The following is a 22,467-nucleotide window of genomic DNA, read 5'->3' as shown; positions in this document are numbered from 1 at the left end:
GTTCTCCATAATGGCTGTACAAAGAAAGTTATTTTTAAAAAAGTTTCTCTTTGACTAGTTCAAGGGAATCCTCAAAACATCTGCTAGACCATTAGAGAAGCAGAGCAGAGGGGCTGAGCACTGGGCTTGAGCCCTGCCTCCACTATTGACTGGCAATGAGAGCTTGGTCAAGGACTCATTGTACTCATATATCAAAATTATTATGATAACAACATGTTTACTTACAATAATTCACACTATTATGTATATGCAATGAGACAGTCATAGGAAGCACTTTTAAAATACTTTTTTGCAGATATTAAATCCGCACATTAAAAAAACTATTATTACAGTAGCATTTTTAGATAAAACATTTGGCTACAAAATACCTGAGGGCTTCCTTTGTTCAATATTCAGAACAGAGTAATATGTAAATAGAAGCAGGTTAAAGGAATTTGATGTTGATGGACTAGAGAAAATAATCATTTAAGCATTTTTTGGGTGATTGGATAAAAGGAATCCAAATTCTTTTAAGATTCTATTCAGTAAGAGTTGGGTGTGGGAGAAGGGGGCTTTTATACCAGCCTCAGCATATCCATAAAGAGCTTTTGAGGTCAGCAAAGAAGGAATGCAAGAGTTTTTTCTTTAAAAAAAAAATATTTTGTTTATTTGAGAGAGAGAGAGGGCACAAGGCGGGGGCAGACAGAGGGAGACAGAGAAGCACACTTCCTGCTGAGCAGAGAGTCCAACATGAGCTTGATCCCAGGACACTGAGATCAGGATCTGAGCAGAAGGCCGATGTTTAACCAACTGAGCCACCCAGGTGCCCTCAGGATGGTTTTTGTTTGTTTGTTTGTTTGTTTGTTTGTTTTTGGCTTGAGCTTTAATCTCTGGCAAACTGTGGACTTCCACATCACTGTTGTTATCCAACCAGATGGCAGTGGTCTTGAGGATAGGAGTCATCTCATCTTTTCTGAAGCAGAACAGTAGAGGGCACAAGGTAGGTGTTTGATTAACACCCCGCTGATGGATTCTCTTGCTTCATTTCAGTTCCATCCCCAAACAGAATGTAAAACGCTATTTGATGCCTGAAACATAGCAACACTAAATATTTTTATAGATTCAGTACCATGGATTTTGTGATATGAGAACCCAGTAAATTGCTCTAAGGATACACTGCCATGCAGGGCAGTGTCTCCGACCTGTTTTGCCTTGCTCGCATAAGCACAGACCCATCCTCCAGCATCTGCGTTTATTAAAGATGGAAGAAATACCTCTTAGTGCTTGTACCCAGACCTAAAAGTGCTGCTGCACTGCACAATAACAGTCTAGTGTTCCTTATCCCTCTTCTTCTATTAATAATACATTAAACCTCAGTTATAAAAAAAAAAACTCAGAGAAAAAAAGAAAAAGAAAAGATAATGATTTCTTGACAGATCTTGAATGAAAGGCTTTAGCACAGCTTTAACTGAGCTTGACACACTATTTTTTAATGTGCACGTCCCTTCTCATTCCCAATCCCTTCATACTTAATTGAGAAGTCCCACTTAGGGCTGAAGCAAAGAGTTTAATGAACCTCCTCCCTAAAATCATTAATTCAAAATATCTGATGTTGATTATGCATTTTTTGGTGATAAGTACTCTCCCTGGTGATGTCTGCATAGAAATGGGCTGAATAACCATGTTTTGTGAATAGAACCCACACTGTTCAAATTGGAATGTTTTATTAATCACAGTTCTTAAAAGATATTGAACATTGGAGGGGGTAGATCAGGAAATAAATAATACATACTCTTGAAATGGCCCTGAGATGAGTAGCTGTTCTCTTTATAAATATTACAAACCTCACATAATCCCTTAGGTAAAGACACAATATTCAACACACATAATGATAAACAACAAAAAAACCCAGCATTTTAATTTGAACCAGAGTAGCCCTGGTTGTGGTTTGCTTATCCTGTTAATATTCCCGTAGGTCTTATTAACTAGGCTATTAGTAGCCCCAAATAATAGATGATTATCCTGAGATACAACAATCGACCCACATAGTAATACATTTGGTCACTGTCAGTGATTAAATGATATAAAATGGAAGAGATAAAGAGATAATCCATATGTAGGGAAGATGACGATATCATTTTCTGATCATGTCTAGTATCAAATTAATGTTGGACATACATGTTTTTATAGCTTCTTTAATCATTTACCTATAAAAACAGGATCTTGGAGTTGCTGAAATTGAGAAAAATTTTTATTGTATTTATTCTTTAGTAAGAATTATTATGGCATACATTAGCGCTGTGAAACTAATTGCTCTAATTAGCAACTGCTATCAGTGACAAACTAACACAGAGTATTCTGTTTTCCACAACTGTCATTAATAATTTGTTTTCCACAACTGTCATTAATAATTTGTTTTAAAAAAGGAAGAAAGCAAAAGAAAAGGAGTTTTCAAGTAGCCATTGGTTTCTCTTGGACCAGATCGATTCATGTTCCTTTTTTCCTGTATTTTGGCTCCAGCTCCTGAGATCAGATGTTGGTACTAGGGTGGGTACATCAAGTCCCTGGAACTCTTTCTGTCCAGTGGTTCATACATTTTTGGCTTCTATTTTCACACTGATCTCCCATAATCTTTATAGATAATTATTTGTTGACATATTTTAGGCTTGTCCTTTCCAGTAGCATGAGGCTGGCAACTATGCCTAATTCATCTCTGCATGACCAATATTTGAGCCTGGGATCATGTCTTATTACAATGTCTTTATACAATAGTACATTCACAAAAAAGACAAGCTGGTTGGTTGGTATTTGAATGACAAATCAATTTAGGATAAGCAAGTCTTTCCTCTGAAAAATCAGGAAAAAAAGCATATCTGCTTATATTATCCTTAAGTAGAAATGATGTATCATATATTTGCAATTCCTGATCTTGTTCAGATTGTAATAACAACAGATAGCTCTTCAGGTTTCTCTTTACAGAGAATCATACTTATGGGAAGATAGATTCTGCTTTATTTTACCAAAAATTTTTGAGGACCTACTATGATCAGGTGATGGAGGATGCAAACATATGTAAGATAAGGCATTCCTGAAGGTACACTTTGGAGAACACAGATATACATATATGATGGAAATAAAATAGATATGATAGAATGAAAAGAATTTTAAATAAACACAAAATAGGCTTGCTGCTGTCTGAAATTTAAGGTTGTTACACACACACCTGTTGAACTCACAGGCTCCTTGAGTACAAGATGTATGTTGTTGTTGTTGTTGTTGTTGTTGTTGTTGTTTTATGTCTCAATTCCCAGGAAGTCCTACAAAGATAATCATATTATCAGACATTTATCTAACAAGGATACGCTCTAGAAATTTCTCTTCTTTTCTGAGGCTCTTTGTTGTAGTTTTACAAGCAAGTAACCAACTCATATGGTAAGATTAACAGATTTATATCTGTATTTTTCTTCTCATTGTGTGACTGGTACCTCAGTGGGAATAACACATACAGGTCAAGAGGCAGATGTTCTCTTACAAATTGCTCAGCTTGTTCAAAGGAACAAGGTGTTTGGCAAAGGAAGAAGTCAATTTAATAATAATTTATCTAATAATGCTCTGAATATTTTATCTTCAAATGCTTTATTTTCAAATAAATTAAGAGTTCTACAAAGGTAAAAATATAGTCATAAATTGAATGAGGGACTGGATGTTTTATGTAAGAGCCAACAACAACAGGCATGAAATAATTACAAAAATGAAATGAACTTTGATTAATTTGCTACCAAATTTGCATATCTGTCTTGTTCTTTTATTGGGGCATGGAAGAGAGGGTTGTGTGTTGGAAAGGTGAGGTTGCAAATGCAGTTGCAAATGCAGTAAAGGTAGTATTGCAAACATCACAAATCAAAGAGTTTTTTGTTTGTTTGTTTGTTTGTTTGTTTTTCTGAAACTGGTCACTCTTTGGTGTTTGGTAAGGTTAATCTTACAGTATTATTTCCAAGCACTTCATGTTGAGTTCTGGATTTGAGTTGGTTGAAATACTTCTCTCATCCCATGTATTAGAGTGAGCAAACCCTACCCAGGAACTAGACTAGAAGAACTAAAGAAATTCTGCCCACAGTGTGGCAGAAGCTTCTGGAAGGTACCCTGTTTTACAGTAAGTTAAAATGCATGGTGGTAACTGACAACCTAGCAAATCCCCACATGATTTGCTCTTTTATAGAGTGAGTGCTCCCTGAGAATGAGAAAGCTTATCCCCAAATCTTTTGTTAAACTCTTCTTGGGTTGTGCTTAAAGAGCATGAGCTGGTGTCTTTTGGGGTTTTTAGTTTGTGTATTGTGCTGAGAACATAGGAGATCTGGGTAAGCCACCTCCTCCTCCTGCATTAGAGCACATAACTTTCTGTAGACCTCAATAACATGCACACCTTCTCCCACTGCCTCACAAAGCCCTTTACATCTTCATGAAAAGTCTTCATCGGAGCTCCCACAGTGAAGAAGTCAAGGAATGGAACCCTGAGTTTGTTTTAATTCACGAATCCAAATGTCCACAGCACTTCAAATAAACCTATCTTTGCTGACTGCTGCAGTGCAGTAAGGACGGTGATCTTGAGCAAGTTGCCAAACCTGCCTGTGCCTCAGTTTACCTGAGTTTACAGGTAAGCCTCAGTTTACAGTGCCTTATCTGTAAAATGGTGCCAGTGATGTACCAATCTTAGGAGACTGTTGTGAAGATTAAATGAATGAACGTATGGTAAGGGCCTTGAACATTCTCTGATAAATAGGCAGCATCAGATACATCTAAGGCATGTTGCTGATACTGTTTCCTGGGTCCTCTGTATACAGTTCCTTGAGATCCACTGTATCACTGTAGGAATGGGGACTGAGAAATCCTTGCATCCTTGGATTCCTGATCCAGGAGGTTGACAAGCCCTTTCTTATCTCTCCTTCAGTAAAAGGCATCACGTTTTTCTCCAGTCATTCATGTAATGGGGGGCACTGAACCCATATTCTCCAGGCCACACTGATCTACTCTCCCGTTCCCCAACACAGGTACCCTGCACAGCTCACCATATCACCTCTTACAGGATTCTTGTGCTTCTGCCCTGCCATCCTACCTAGACTGGGAGGTCCTGCCAGTCCTTGGTATTTTATAACTTTGAAATTCTTTAATGTTATAGTTCACACATGCAGAGTACATGGAGGCTTGTTAAGGCAGTATCTAGTGGGAAATACATTTGTGTGTGTGAGGGAGTACTACTGGGGGGTGCATATTACTCTTCTTACCATGTGGGCACCAGAATTCGATGGTAATTACACATTGTACCCTCCTTGCCCTAAAACCCGTATTTAGCAATCCCTGAAGGGGCTCTCAGAACTGTACATAAAGGCAAGAAAGATTAAGTAACAATGGCTAAACCCAGTTGATAGAAATAACTCTGTGTAGCTTTCTAACTTAGCATAATTATGTATTTAGCAAACTATAAATTGATGTTGGAAGTGTGCAGAGATGTTTCTTTCATTGTTAAAGCACTGCAGAGGCTTTCAAACTACTTTACGCTATTCTATTTTTAATAAATTATTTTTTTTACCTACATGCTTCTTTCTTCTAACAAAATCTTATGCTGAGAACCAAGTACATAAACAAGAGAGAGAGAGAGAGAGAGAGAAGTATGTGGGGAAGTGCAAGTGGTAGAGAGCTGTTCTGTCTAAAGAGGGAGGGTGGGTGCATGAATGGCAGTCCTAAAATATCCCTAGTCATCTCCTAGGCACCATCCATGGATATTTAGGGAAAAGTAGAACCTACTGGCTTTAAAGAGAATGATCTGTGGAATGGAATGAGTCTTGGCTCTGTAACTTACATGTAAGAAAATTGTGGAATGAATAAGTCATGGGAATAAAAGGCACAGCATGAGAAATACAATCAATGATACTGTAGTAGAGTTGTATAGTGACAGATGGTAGCCAGACTTATAGTGAGTACAGCAGAACATATAAACTTGTGTAATCACATATTGTACACCTGAAACTAATGTAACATGGTGTGTCAAATATACTAAAAAGGAAGAAAGAAAGAAAGAAAGAAAAAGAAAGGAAAGAAAGAAAGAAAAGAAAGAAAATTACTGGAAAGTCTTCAGATGTCTATGAGCTACAAGATAAAGATAATAGTCAATATATTACCTTCAAGTGTTAGAAGAATCAACCAATATGTGGTATGGGATACAGCATGTCCTCCTATGAGGTGGAGACTATTATTCCTTTCTGTGTTTCACCTCATGGGAAGCCATGTGCCAGACTGGGTTGAAATCTATAACATGATTATCACAGGCCCTAGTGGAGAAGATAGAAGAGATCCATCACCACTTCACATGTTGCTTATTGTCTCTAATGCCCCACCTGCTTTACCCCAGTAAGTCCACCAAGTCCAGACAAAGAAATCTATCAAGCAAAGATATGCCCCCTGGTTGGTGTTCACTGCTCTAGCATAAGCCTCATCCCCTGAAGGTGCTGCCAAAGTAGTGTGGCACATCTCTACTTCTGCTCACTCATTATTTTTTTAAGTCTTCACTTTCAGATTTCCTTGAAAATATGCCTACATTGCTGATGAAAGCCCACTACAAATGGACCTCAATATAAGAGAAACCTTTCACTACTCAGTCAAAGGGAGGCAAATGGTTTTTCATTACTACTTAAGGCTGGAGTTCCACGGAAGAGTTGTCTAAATTGGTTAACAGTGATTATTCACATGACTTGACGATCCAAGTGGCCCAGGGACTCCTGATCATGCTTGGAGACACCCAGGAAGGTCAGAGACCTGCATTCATCATCATTGCTGCCTCTAGACCCCACATGTCCTGCTGATTTCAGGAAATGAATAACACAGTGTTCCTAGGTTGTGCTCAGACAGGAATCAGGTCAAGGTTTCTTGCACTTTAAAGTGCCCTAACAGTGAATGACACAAGCTCTCAACAGCCACACCCAGTTCCCCCCTCCTGAGTACACACAGCCAGCTGGATGGATCTGAATGACTTCTGGCATGAGGTGATATATTCAATACTGGAAACACAGTCACTGTTAGGATATGGACTGTATCACTGTTTGATAATCTTTTATAAATAGAACACACTAATAGTTTTTATGCTCAATACTGTAGAGTATATGGGGCTTGAGCAGGGTACAAAGCAAAGCTCACTTAGGACTTAAGAATGGAACCACTTTAAATATAACTCTTAAGTGTGCATTGCCTGTATTTAGAAATGCTTCAATGAGGTTTCCTTTCCACTTTCTCAAGTGGTTCATTGGGAGGGAATTTGAGGAGGTCTACAAATTGCAATCTGCCTTCTTTCCTATTTTCTTTTAAATTCCAAAGTGGAAGTTTTGCACCTTTGGGCATGTTGGTAACCTTGGGGCTCTGCCAGGGGGAAAAGAGAGAGTTCAGCTCAGAGTTGTACCCTGGCAACCCAGAGCAGTTTGCAGAGATGCAAGAGTGGGCAGAAAGTCATCCTGGGCCCCACAGTCCATCCTATTTCCATGGGCCTTTCTTTTCTGACTGCAATTTTCACCTCATCCAGGTGTGAAAACCTCTCCTGGGGAGAGGAAGATGCGAGCTCCTCTATCAGCAGCAGGTTGAAGTCACTGTCCTCCTTGTTACCGAGGAAGTGGGTCTGTGGCTTGGCCTCTGATTTTGCTCAGACACTTGAACTATTCATACTCTATTAGACACATATGAAGGAAGGAAATTGGACTTTCTCAGGTTGCAGATGCATCAGCAGGGATGTAGGACTGAAAATTAATTCCCTGACACAGACTGATGAAGACAGCAGTTTCCTGAAATACTGAGATACATTTTATATTTTTTATAACACATGATCTCAATGTTACATATTTTCATATTTTCCCTAGTTCAAAGTGATATTGATATTTTGACAACCGGACCTGGAATATTCTGTTTTCACCACAAAAAAACACCTTTTTTGTTAATTAGTCAAGATGTTATGAAGTTGGTCAGTGTGTCAAGCAATAAAAATACTTTAATGAAATCTATGGATCTTTTAAGGAACACAGAATGTCACTTAACTATAAAGTGCTAGATGAACTGATGCCTTTTTTAGATCTAGAGTTTAGCTATAACTGAAAATTAAAAGTCCCTTCTCTTAGTGTTCTTATGTATTTTTAAAATCTATTTTTTACATGTGATTTTTCCCTTCCCTCCTTTTATAGTAATAGTGTAACCATTGCTTATCCCTTAAGATTCATTCAGGATGCATTTGGTGAGTACCATTCTTAAGTCAACCTTGCTTATTTCTAAATCTGATCTTGTTTTTCATTTTTATTCTTACTGTGGTAAAGTCTCATGAAATCTCTGGTCATTAAGTTTTCCATGTCACTATGATCCATGGCTTCAAGAGTAAGTCCCTTTATTTTTCTGATCCCTTGTCCACTTACTTGAAATAAAGTAGTATCTGCTTGATCTCACGTCTCATTGTTTTGATGAACAAATTGCTGATGTATGTTAGAGAACTTCAAAAACTATGAAATTTTATACAAATTTGTAAGACTGTTGCTATTACTATGTTATATGTGCCCACATGGTGCTTAGTAGCAGAAGCAGTAATCTAATGAAGATGATTAAAATCTATAACAGGGAATAGCATTCAGAAGATCCTCAATGTATTGACTGAAAGAAAGACTGACTGAAGGATTTAATAAAAGTTGGCAGGATTCTCTTGACTGTGCATCAAAGCCCAATAATTGGGATCTTTTTATGCTACAAACACTTGACATCAGAGAGGACTTTTAGAAACCATAAACCATGTTGGAGAAAAAAGGCAGAAACAAAGAATCAACAAGACACAAAGGTTGCAGACATCCTCCAAATGCATCCAAGAACAACTTCCCTTCAGCTCCAGCAGCTGCCTGTGGCAGGGCTGAAGTCAGAGATGAAAAGCAGTAGTTCTTTAAAATGCTGAGTAATTTGGTGATGTGAGGCTTGTAGTCACCTGTAAGCCAGGTCTCTGTGTCTCTCCAGGTTTTAAACAAATTGCTTTGTACAATGAGTCTTGACAGGGATTTGGGCAGATCAGCCAATCTTCCTATAAACGTATGAAGCTGCTCATTGTACCTCCAGTAATGGCTTTTCAGAACTGACTTTGGGGTATGTGTGTGTGTTTGTGCATGTGCACATGCACACACATACATTGTCTTCTGAAAACCAAAGCAATTATAACCATAGGCTACTGTTTCCTTCTTTTTTTTTTTAAGATTTTATTTTATTTATTCATGAGAGACACACACACACAGAGGCAGAGACAGGCAGAGGGAGAAGCAGGCTCCATGAAGGGAGCCCAACACAAGACTGGATCCCAGGACTCCAGGATCTCACCCTGGGCCAAAGGCAGCGCCAAACCGCTGAGCCACCCGAACTGCCCTAGGGTTTTCTGAAAGCAATTCTCTCTACAACCGAATTCATTTTACTTAAGATAAAATCTGGAATGGCAGTTAAACAAAGCACACTGCAGTTGTTGGAACAGTGACCGGTTACTTACATTGTACTTATTGGTGGATAAAATGTGGAGAGAAAACATGGATAAATGAAACACCAGTGACAAAGAAGAGAGGAAGTAACTGAAACAATTCTGACTTTAGACTGTGTTATTTCTGGGTTGAAAGGATCACTGGGAAAACCAATAGGTAAAGGAGGTGGATGGTTGTAGGGGAATCTAGAAAAAAAGGTCCTCCTTTGAGATATTTTCGGATACTAAGGTACTCACTCATTTATTAGAATATGGAGACTTGCAGTGCAGTAGCCAAAGATAGCTTTCAGAGTTCATGACCCCTTCAAGATTCAGTATACATTTACCTGGATCTTTGAGTTTGCTAGTGAGAGTGTAGAGCTTGTTTCCCTCTCTGTCCTATAGGAAGGAGCCATTTGGAAGTTCTCAAAGCAATCTCTTGCATAGAGGCAACTCCTTAATTGTTATTCTCCTTCTCTGTTTAACCTGTTGATATGAAAATAGATATATAAAAACAGTTTTATAGTCTATCCAAATGTGGAGTAAGCTTTCTTGAATCTGCCTGTCTGTTTTTTACTGGGCATGGGGTATCATACTCGGAGATGAATGTAGAATAACAATATAAAAATTAATTCCATGTCTTGAGCTTGAGGAATTAATGTTGTGTTGAGACCTGCGTATATATGGTAGAAAATAAAATAAAAAAGGAAAGCTACAGTAGTATCTATTACAGATATAGTGCACTCTAAGTTACCTAAGGGTTTGTAAGGCTTAGAGTCAGGTATGTGAGGGGAAGCCTGATGATAGAGACTTCAATTCAGTAAACATGTATCAAATACCTCTCATGTCTCTTCCTAAATACTTAGGACATCAAAATGAGCCCATCGCAGCCCTTGTTTTCTGCTTGCTTATACATTTTTTAGAAAGGATTGGACAAATAGAAAATGAAAGTAATAGTATAGTGAGTAGGAAGGCTATTTTGTTTGTTTGTTTATATGGGGGGATTGGAAATGAAGTTGACCCCAGAAAAAGCCATGCTGCAACATTTTAGCTCTAGTACCATTGCTTTCCTAAATGAAAGGTCCAAATAGCCCAGTATTTTCCATACTGAAAGTTAGGAAAGAGATGGGCTAGGTCAGCTCAATCTGATAACTGACTTGGTTTTCTCTCCATGTGCTCTTTTTTTTTTTTTGACATCTCACTCTTATGGGTTAGAACATTCTGGAATGCAGTTTCACCACAATGCTCTTTCTATTATTACTCAAAGGACCTTTTGCTCAGAGAGGGCAGGAATTGGAAAGGACAAGTTTGGAAATCTTACTGGTATGAGAACCAAGACCTGCGATTTCTCTTCATTTTCTTCTCCTTGACATGCCAACAAAGTATTATTAAGCACTATTTCTCAGAGAAGTGAGAAATCATGCTTGGCTTGTATATCAGGAAAGACTTCACAGAGTAGTTGGAATTTGAAAAGAAATCTAAATACAGCTTAAGATTTTCATGGGAGACAGAGTGGAGAGAAGACATTTAACTTGCAGAGAAAATGAATGGAGATACAAAGATAAAATAATGTGAAACATTACAGGGATAGTGTGTGATTTTGTGGGAGCTTAACTATGTATTGATGAAAAAAATGAAGTAAATTCTGGAATGTAGGTGTCAACCATGTTTTGCACAATTTTAAATGCTAAAATGTGTGTAAAATCCAGTAGACAGGGAGAGAGTCATGGAGGTTTTGTTGAAGTTAGTAATGTGGTTGAAGTTTATCTTCACAAAATTAGTATGACTGTCATACGTGAATTATCTAGACTAAGGCAAGTAGGTATTAGAGAAACCAATTAATGAGCTATTAAAAGAGCCAAAGCAAAATATAATAAAAATCTAATTAATTCGATGGCAATGGGCAGGGAGAGGAGTGGGTGAATGAGATGAATATCATGAAGGTAGAATTATGCATGACTTGGCATGTGGATTTAGAATATAGTGAATGGCTCCAATGAATATAAAGAAAAATGGAAGGGTAAGTCAATATGACTCCAGAAACTGGTTGTTTAGGAACAAGAGAGTGCCATTATTGGAAACTAGATAATCAGGAGGAGAAGCTGGTTGTTCCAAACGATGGATACACAGCCCTACGGAGGACTAGATGTTTTTAGGAACATGGGTGTACTCCTTGCGAGGCCCTATTTTAGAGTGATCAATTTGGTGGGAGTGAGAGGATGGACTGAAAGAGGTAAATGCTATGAATAGCAGTTGGTTTATCATTATAAGAAGCTTCAAAAGAACCATCACAAAATGGCAGGATACATAACTAGGAAATAGTGGGCATCACAATAAAAAATGATGATTTGTGAGTCTGTAACTACACAGACTTTATGTCTAGCAAATGGTTATGCCCACTGATTTTTAAGAAAAATTTTCAGGGGCATAGAACCCACATAATTTACATATGGAAGGCAGTTTTCACCAAAAGGGGAAAAAAAAAAAAAAAGCAGTCCTTACTAATCCTTCTGGAAGGCACACACATATCCACAGGAGAGGAGGGGAGAACTCCATGTATTTTCATTGAGGGCCCCCCATAGTCAAAGGATAAAGACAAGAAAGACACATATTGATAAAGAAATTTTAATAACTGGAAGGAAAGGATAACACTTTTCAGCTTACAGAACTTGAGTACAATTACCTGACATCTATTTTTTAAGAAAGAGAAGGAAATTTAATTGAATGCACAGTTAGACATCTATCAAAATGAATTTTCTTTAAAAACCTCATATAACAATATCCCATTTCTCTCTCAGCATAATGATTTCTTACCAACAAAGCCTGTCAGTGTTTCCTAGAAGCAATATTGAAGTGACTTCTTGCTGGAAATTCAGCAAATGAACTTTTTCTGCTCCTAGAATCTCTGTCCTCATTAGGCTAGTTAGAAATTCGCCCGGGGCTCCCAGCCCTTCTTCTCTCTGACGGATGCTAAGTGTAGAGGAGCTAATGGACACTTTAACTGTTAGGGGGCTTTCGATTCAATCCCTTGCAGCCTGGCAGCTCATTCCAAGTCCTTTCAGAGGAGCTGCAATCATATGCTCAAATATGATGGTTAAATATGGGCTGGAAGGGAAATAGCATTTTTACCCCTCTTCACTAGAGATACTTGTTAAAAACAGGAAGCCATTCCTGAACTTTTCCAACTGGCTGGAACCCTTACCCATTCAAGAGTTACCTCCCACTGGATGTCCTTGTAGCAATTTGCTCCTTGTAAGGAGAAAAGGGGGGAAAGAAGGCCTTTCTCTAGTCCCATCAATGTTGACATGGCCTCCTCCTATGGGCCATAATGTCATATATCTCTTCTTTATTTTTATTTTTTTTTTATTTTATATATCTCTTCTTTAAAAAACCATCTAGTAGCAGTTGTTAATAAAACAAAACACTCTTAAAACAGTTTGAATTTCAAAGAAAGGAAAACTGACAAGTACCCTGTGAACCTGAATCATGTTTCCAGATAAATGTGTATTATCTGAATAGGTGTAATTAGTAGTTTTTCCAGTCACCTTATCTTTCTCTGACCACCCCTCCACACCCTTCTTGCCCCAATATCAGCACCGATAAATGGTCCGTGATTGTTCTCTGATTGTCTGTGTCCCCTGCTTCAGCATTTATTTGGAAGGATTTTAAGCGTTTGTTTCTTTCCTTCCACTTCTTAGTTCTCCCCCAACAAGCCTGGCACTGAAACTCCATTTTGTAATTCTTGATTGGATTCTTAATCTACAGGTTAAATTTGGTTTGGGGAACATTGTCTTGATGTTTCAGATGGTTTAGATTCAATAATCCACAAATGTCTAGACATTCAAATGAGGTCAGGAAAAAAAAATCTATTCTTTGAAATTTATTTAGCAATTTCAGACATCGATTTGGAAAATGTGTCTTCCGCAGGCAACTGAAAGAGAAATTTGTACTGGTTCTAAATATGAATCAAAGTGGCAAGACCCAGACTGTCTTATCTTTCTAAATGTAAGCCTTTTGGAATCTATAAAGATGCTCCTGTGAATTTGGCTGGTGCTGAAGTGTCAAGGCACAATTTATCCAAAATGACTGCCATTGCTAGGAGTTCAGAGCTGAATGTAAAGAGGCACTGTCTTGCCGAAGCATTGGAGTTCAAAATTCAATATTGATAGGATTGTTTTCTCCAGAATGTTACCTCATGATTTTTTCAAGTCTATTGACTATTTTTTTTTCTTGGAAAAAAATGATATATTTTGTCTGGTGGCTACAGAACTTGATATAAGATCTAGCTCATGTGTCTCCCAAGACTGTATAAAAACTAAAGACTTTTGAATCTGTGGTAATCTATATGCTGCTGCTCTGGCAATAGCATGTCTCATTGTTAACTCTGATGGCATGACCTAACATAATATGACACACACTAGAAGAAGTAATGTGACAAGTGGATCATGCAGGCAATGCTGCACATGAAAAATATGACATCTTATCTGAAACCAATCCTGCTTTTAGCAAAGATACTACCTCAAAGGGCACATCACTTTTGTCCACATCCTTCAAGCTTTTTGATAATATGAGATACATGTAAAGACCACATTGGCTATGGGAACAGAAGTAAGCAGTCTTCTGGCAATGACAAAAGTCAATCTTTGTGAGCTGATGTGCTCCAGCAATCAGAGGAGATATAATTAGGCAGTGAGCATAAAGAGGGGTCCCCTCTCTCCTACACTACCAGGTCTCTAAGACTGAGCTATACAACAAAGCAGTCAAGTTATTCCTGAGGAGGATAGTTGAGATAAAGGCTGTTTCTACTTGAGAAAGCATTAATCTGTTCTCCAAAGATTTCATTGCAGAGTTTCAGAACTTGGTCCTAGTTCGTTTCCTCATTCAATTTATATAATTCATGTATATATTACATGCATCAGCCAAGGTCCAGTCGGAAAGATAGAAACCACTTTAAGATTTTCAAACAGAAGAAAATTAAGTGTAGGAGCATATTTACAAATTGTTGGAAAGGGCTATAAGGAAATATAGAAAATAGTGGTTGCTACCCAGGGATTAGAAAGCAGAGGAAGTCACTACTTTCTCCTCCCAGGGCTAGAGAAAGAAAAGTGAGAAAGTGGAGGTAATTCCTTATCCCAAGCCCCACAATACTTTTGGAGTCCACGTTTTCCCTTTATCTGATACTTCTGTTACTAGGACTTAACCCCAGAATCCAACTGATAAAGGAGTCCAACAGATGTAGTTTCTAGGCTTCCAACCCCATAATACAGAGCAGAGGATATTTGTCAGGTGTGGTGGGGGGTGGAGTGGGGCTTAGTATATGAATACAATATTTGCCATATTATGCTTTAGTTATTGTTAAGAAAGGTAAACAGAGCAAGGAGATGTATACATACAGACACAACAAATTGTGAATGCACTGTAGGTGGGTAAGGTAAATGCTCATTTATTCTCAGCTATCTTCATACATCTGGAACTGGGCAGTAATACCTGATATGCATTTGCATTTAGTGGGATACAGAGGTTGCAGCATTATCTAAAGATACGATATGCTTAGCCACAGTGTACATCAAATGCTTTAATATGGCTTATACTTTAATCCTATTTGCCAAAGGTTTGCAAATCATTTTAGCACTACAGTTCTCAAAGTTTGGATTTGAAATAGTGGGTTAGAACTTATGTTTTATTATTTACTGTCTTATCAACTGAAGCATAATGAATATTGGTTATTTAACTTAAAGATTGACCCTGATGCCCATGGAAGAGAGACACATATTTAATATGTTACTATAAATCTTATAGAACACCACTTTTTTCTTTTTAGAGCAGCAAAGAATAGGAAAAAAACAAATTATGGAAAATTGGAGAATTTACATTTAAGTCTCAAAAAGAATTTCCTTTTCTTTTTTTTTTTTTTTTTACATGGCACAGAAATGCCTCATTATATTGATCATCAATGGGAAGTGAGGTGTTCCACTTAGCTGGTTTCTTCACATAAACAAAGACTACGTTTTTAATTTATTTTTAATCATTGGAATATTTTTAGAGTTTATTGTTTTCCTGCATACAAAATTAATACCTGATGCAGCGGTTTGATCAAGATTGCCAACTTGGGCCATTTTTCTACTTCCATTCCTGAAGTGAAAGTGAACTAAGAGGACAGAATAATATTAAGAAATATTACTTCTGTATCACCACTAAAAAATACGGAAGGATTCAAAGCATAAACCTTCTTCATTTCAAAGTGCAAGGTAGGATTATCTTTATTCTGAAGATAACAGAACTTTTTTTTTTCCCTTTAAAGCAGTGCCACAGTTTTAAGTATTTTGTCAATGATCAAACAGCATGTAAAGTGGTGCATCCAGGATTTAATCCAAGTCTGTTTGTTACTAAAGGCCATGCTCTTTACTTCTCCTTAAATTTATTATCCTAGCTTAAGTCATCAAGTATGATTTAAACTAGGGCTTAAAAAGTGAAAAGAATTTTAACACTCAGAATGACAGAGGTAGGAATACTAAAAGGTGAGAAAAGTTGGAAAACAATTCAAAAGCAAGAAATCACATAACATTTGGAAAGGTATCTACTTTCTCTGGAGTATATGTGGAGCAATAGTGGCAAATAAGGCAGAAGATAATGCATATCAAACTATTATACCCCAAACTAATGAAGGTAGACATGCCTTATGTAGGAGTTGAATGTCATTAAAGCTGACATATCTTTGTAGTCTAGCAATATATGATTGGAATGGAAGTCATTATAAAAGTGGCAAGGCCCATTAAGAGAATTTTTTTGATTGGAGGTGTGTTGTATGGGAAATAAAATCAGGCTTCATTCTGGGGGAATCTTTGAGGAACTAGATAAATGCAACATGAAGGTATATATATGACTGACTTAAATAACACTCATATTACTAATATTATCACATCACATTAATCTAAGAAGTAAGTACACTCTTATTTTCAGAGTAAAATGTAAATCTTTGATATGTTGAGAATGAGGATTACAGGTTACCCAGTAGATTATGCCCAATAAACAATCTGGATTTAGATCCATCAGATAGCTGAGGGCTAGATTTTGGAGTATTTATAGATAAGTGGTCATGTATCCAGTACAAAGTAACTGCCCAGATATTAATCAAACTGAATTGAATTGCATTGAACTAAATTGAATTGAACAGGATCATCAAGTGCAACAGAGAAAAAGTAGTCAAACAATTAGCAGGAAACCGACATAGTTAACTTGCAATGTTACAGAACTACAGGAGGAACAGTAAGGTATTACATGGGCATAAGGCAACTCTGTTGGAATTGGAAAGACATCTCTGGAAATGGCGATAAAGTAGTCAGAATGGTAGCCATAGTTCAAGGAATCGTGGAATGTGTGAGTGATTTTGCTTTAAAAACCTATTTATTGAGAGTCTGCTATAGTAAATACAACAAATAAAATAGTGTGATACTTTCACATGGATGTAGGTGCTTCCAGTTCATAAGGTGGACAACTCTGCCAGGTGCTAATGTAGTACTGAAGTGAATCCAATGGAGAAATTGCCCTTGAGGAGCTTACATTTGTCTTTGAGAGATGGAACAAGTACAAGAGTAGCAAAGTAAAAGTGTCTCAAGAGAAGATAACAATTTTCCCTTTACCCCAGATATTCCTATTCTAGCAACATCTGGTCTTTGTCATCAATTTCTGATGAATTAATGAGAACATAAAATACATTCTTCCTTTGTTAGACTGTAAGCTCTATGAGGTCAGAGACTGTGCCTCCCTTGTTCATGCTGCTTCCTTGGTATCTAGAACATAATTTGGCCCAAGAGTTGCTCAATAAAACATTAAAAAAAGGAATGGATGGATAGATGGATGGATGGATGGATGGATGGATGGATGGATGGAAAGGTGAATGCATTAGTAGATACTAGACCATTGTTCATATGTGAATACTGTTTCACATCAGTGTATTTCTTTTTTAATTGTATTTACCCATTCATATATTTCTATTATTTCAATATTTATTTTGAAAATACGAAAGGTAGTGAAGTACTCAGCAGCTCTCCTGTTTGAAATCTGCCACATTGCATCTCTCAACCTTGTGTCCTTGATTTGTTCCTTCAACAACTTTGGCAGCAGCCAAAGTACCTTAAAAATACAATAAAAGATAGTTAGATTCTTTTGAAAGATAGAAAATGCAATTTTCTTCACTTTCTCAAAATGATATAGCTTTTGAAAATATTAGACTTTTGACCAACTTCTGAATTCAGAGCTAAAGAGTTGCCTTTCAATTACTTCCCATATGAACATAATGTGATTTGATATTGTCACCTGGTTTGGATAAATGGGAAGTTATTTGCAGTTACTGTGAGAGGTACTGAAGGACTCCTTTTGGAGAGTTGATCAGATTTTGCTAGACTTTGAAGTCCTTGGGGTCCCTGCAACCACCCAAGTACATCAAATTATTTGAGGGAGATGAGAAAACTTGTTTTGATTAAACTGAGACCATTCTCCGACTTTCTAAGCCCTCAGACAAGTTAGGAACTAATGCACACTGCACATGTCTCTTTCTGAAATGTTCTCCACCTTAGCTTTTATATGAGACTGAAATCACAGCTCTAAAATACATGAAGAAATCTGGGGATTCTGTAGAAACAGGAGTGGTGTGACATAAATATCAGGAAGGCATCTTATTTCATAAATGTTCCGGTGAATTTCTGCTATTTTGTGAAGCTGGGCTCTGCATTTCTTTCAAAATCAGTCAGGAAGCCTTTTGAGATGACTTCATTAGAAACTAATATGCCTGCAGACCAAAGAGGCCATACCCCCATAGATCAGATTATATGTTTAAGGATTGTTGTCCTTTAAAATTATATTATAAATACATGGCTAAATGTGTGCATATTTACATTGGTGTTAGGTGTTAATCGGCTTCGTGTGAGAAGGGACATTGAGCTCATTCTCGGGAACTTTTGTGTAGGAATGCCAGGTAGTCCTCTATCTAGGGAAGTGCATGGTAAATAAAGGGCAGAAAACATGATATATCGTGACATGTCAGACTTTTTTTTTCCTGACCATTTCCAGCACTGGAGAAAGGAGAAAAAAGAAAGATTTTTGCAGTAAGCATGTGAGTGTTGAAGGCCAAGTGTATTCTAAATAAATAGAAAAATGGCCAGGGTACTCTAGTGATAGAAATAGTACTGGGGAAGAGATCTAAGAAGAGTGAGAAGGGAGAAGGCAGTGAAGCCACATCTGACAGTTCTGTCCAGGAGAATTGCCACAGGAGAAGCAGAGGCATCTGGTTATGTCCATACTTAGAGAATTTTCTGTTTACTTTTTATAAAACAGATGGTTCTCTGCTAAGTGAAAATGCTTAGGCTTGATCTCTACACATTCAGAAGCTAATTTATGTCCTTGATATGGAAGAGAATTATGATAAAAGGTTTGAAATTAAATCTGCAATACTTACTGTTGACATCTATTTTTTTTTTTTTTTTTTTTTTAGCATATAGCTCATGTCAGGCACTATTCCTTTATACTTATGAACTAATGTAAACCTCAGAACAATTTGATGAGATTACTATTACTACCTTTGTTTTACAGATGAATAAACTAAGAATCAGAAAAGGTAAATAATTTGCCCAAGAATACCCAGGGAATAAAAGGCAGTGTTGGGAATCAAGCCTGGACATTTGTACTCAAGAGTCTGCTAAATCACTGTGCTATGATTTCAGTGTGTTCAATATCTCTGTCTCATATCCTTAATGACAATGAAGTTTAATGACAATGAAGTTTTTATAACAAAATAACTCCTAATAGTTTCATATTATTGTTTGTTAGGAATATGTAATGTTATTTACTCAGTTCTTTCTTTGGTCAACAGTTAGATTGTTTTCCATTTTTGAAAATGCTATGATAAACAAAGCTGTATGAATTTTTATCTTTGCAAACACACCTCCAGGAAAACTCAGTTCTTAGCAGTGAAATGACTGGATCAAAGGATATGCATATTTTTAAGGATTTTGACATATGCTATCATAAATCATTCTCTAGAAAGATTGTCCCAAATTGCATTGTACCATCAGAGACTGAGATGATCAATATCCCTAAACCTTCATCAGAAATGATCATCTTTTCTTTATATCCGATAGTTGCTAATCTCTGTATAACTCAATGTAGTTTCATTTTGAATTTCTGATTGTTAATCAATAAAAGTTGAATATTTTCATGTGTAATGTTAATTAGATCTCCTTTTTTAGGAATTAAGTGATCTCACTGTTGTTTAATTAAGTGATCTCATGTTGTTAACACGATAATATTTTATAAAGTACAGTTATCATCTCTATATTTGAAAATATTGCCCAAGAGATTTAATTTTATACTTTTTAGATATAAAGAAGCTTTTTGAAAATTCACACGGTCAAATGCAACAATATTTTTCTTTAGAGTCTTAGCATTTGTTTAGATGGTTAGAAAACCTTTCTCTAATCTCAATAGTATATAATTGCTCTCATTTTGTATTGTTCTTTACAGAGTTTAAAAAAAGAACAACTATGTGATTTATTTTGATGAATGAGCTGAAGTAGGCAGCTTGCTTTTTGTTTGTTCTCAAATAATTAGCACTTGTCCTGTTTATCAAGTGACTTTTTAGCCACTAGTCATTATGATCACAATTTTTATTCATACTATTAACCTGAATTATTATATTATTAACATATAATATTAATGTATTGAGTAATGTTGAAACATACTTCATTAATTTAGCTGCTAATATGAATCAGTTCTTTTCTTTGAGATATTTATCTTAATTATCATGGTGTTTTTATTTGGCTACTAGAAAATATCTTGTTTTTAATTGTACAAATAATACAGACTTATTGCAGAAACAAATCACACAGTAGAAGAAAAAAGACAGGCCATACTTGCTATTAGGTTTTTACATTAGATCCTTCCATCTCTGTTGGCTGTTGTTTTTGACAGACGTCTTTCAAGATACTGTACATCTGATTTACAATCTATTTTTAAATTCAATCATAGCGGTTTTTTTTTCTCTCTACCTAGATAAACGTCTTAAAACATCAAGTATAATGACTAAATAGTTTGGCACACACACAAATGTGCTGCAGTTTATTCAACCAATCATAGATTTTCTTACATTTTGTCATTTTCCAGTGTTGCTTTTATGAACAGTAATATAACTTTCATATGTTTAAATCTTTGGGGAAAGATATGCTTGATTGTAAGAAGGTAAAGCATAATTTTTCTTGGGAGTTCTATCAGTTTTCCCTTTTATCCTGCATAACATACCTCAACAAAAGTCCTTTTCCTAAAACACTGTTTTAAATATAGGAATATTTTATTTTCATCGAGGTGCATACATTTGAAACGCCCTGCTTTTGAGATCCTATTTACATACAAGACTGTGTAACCACCATACAAGAGGCTCTATCCTGCCTATGCCACTCAGGACCCTGATTTGTCTCTCAGCTTCCCTGCCTGCCTCCCAATTGTCCTTAGTTGGAAGCCTGGAGTTCTGGGGCTAAAGGATGTCTGTGCTGCCCTCACCTGCATTACTTGAGGAAAGAGGACCTTCCAGCACTACTTTTCTTACTGCCCCCTACCTTTTGAATACTCCTCAAGTGCTTCATGGAGGGACATAGGGATATGTTGGCAAGGTGTTGGATTCCTGCTTGGTGGCTTGCCATTTGTGGATTCTACATTGTCACACCATTTCAGCTCACAGCCTGATGGATAGCCCGATGGTCTATCCCCTTTCTTCCTAATTGGATAAATTTGACATGTAACATTGTGTAAACTTAAGTTGTACACAGTGTTATTTTAATACATTTATATATTTCAATATGGTAGTCATTGTAATAATATTTATCACATTATGTACTTATTGTATAATATTGTCTATGTTAAATAAACTGTATGTTAAATGTCTATGGCTATTTGAACACTTTAAATAAATTTGTATTTTTTTAAAGATTTTATTTATTTATTCATGAAAGACACAGAAAGAGAATCAGAGACACAGGCAGAGGGAGGAGAAGCAGGCTCCATGCAAGGAGCTTGATGTGGGACTCAATCCCAGGAATCTGGGATCAGGCTCTGAGCCAAAGGCAGATGCTCAACCACTGAGCCATCCAGGCATCTCATAAATTTGTATTTTTAAACACAATTAATCTTATCCTACCACCCACCCCTGTCCCCTGGTAACCACCATTGTACTGTTTTTTTTTTTTTACATGTTTAATTTTTAAAGATTGCACATTAAGTGATATATAGTACTTGTTCTTCTCTGTCTAGCTTATTTTGCATAGCATAATGTGCTCAAGGTCCATCAATGTTGATGCAAATGGCAAGATATTCTCCTTTCTCATGACTTAATAATATCCCATTGTGTATATATACCATATCACTTTTATCCATTCATCCATTGATGGGCATTTGGGTTGTTTCCATATGTTGGCTATTGTGAATAATGCTATAATAAATACGGGGCAGCATATATCATATCTTGTCAAATTCCTATTTTCATTTCCTTTGGCTATATTCCCAGAAATATAATTGTTGGATTGTATGGTAGGTCTATTTTTAATTTTGTTGAGGAACCCTCCCATTGTTTTCCATAGTAGTTGGACTAATTTACATTCCCATCAACAGTGTATAAGGGCTCCTTTTGTTTTTTTACCACTTTCTTGCCAGCACTTCTTGTCTCTTGTCTTCTTGATGATAAGCCATTCTTTTTTAAGTAAACTCTATGCCCAACATAGGGCTTGAACCCTAGCTTGAGCTAGGCAAGTGCTCCTTGATGATAGCCGTTCTTTTTTTTCTGTTTTTTTTTGTTTTTTTTAAAATTTTTTTTTTTATGATAGCCATTCTAACAGATACAAGCTGATATTATATTGTGATTTTTATTTGCATTTCTCTAATGAATATCGATGCATAGCATCTTCTCATGTGACTGTTGGCCATTTTGATGTCCTGAT

At 36.7% G+C, this 22,467-nt stretch overlaps 1 long non-coding RNA gene across 2 annotated transcripts in view; it reads right to left on the bottom strand.

Annotated features, from left to right (window-relative positions):
* Positions 1–647: 647 nt before the first annotated feature.
* The window catches only part of LOC112664739 (uncharacterized), a 58,292-nt gene continuing 36,472 nt past the window's right edge, over positions 648–22,467 (bottom strand). The window contains exons 5-8 of one of the 2 annotated variants that reach the window (XR_003139932.3): positions 9,835–9,973; positions 6,156–6,305; positions 3,203–3,296; positions 648–1,067 (exon numbers count right to left, since the gene is read on the bottom strand). This is a non-coding gene — a long non-coding RNA (uncharacterized LOC112664739). The remainder of the gene's footprint in view (positions 1,068–3,202; positions 3,297–6,155; positions 6,306–9,834; positions 9,974–22,467) is intronic. The other variant, XR_003139933.3, reaches the window with a different exon arrangement.

The sequence above is a fragment of the Canis lupus genome, chromosome 17 (genome assembly GCF_003254725.2).
Source record: "Canis lupus dingo isolate Sandy chromosome 17, ASM325472v2, whole genome shotgun sequence".
NCBI lineage: Eukaryota > Metazoa > Chordata > Mammalia > Carnivora > Canidae > Canis > Canis lupus.
This window is presented reverse-complemented; position numbering and strand designations above follow the sequence as displayed.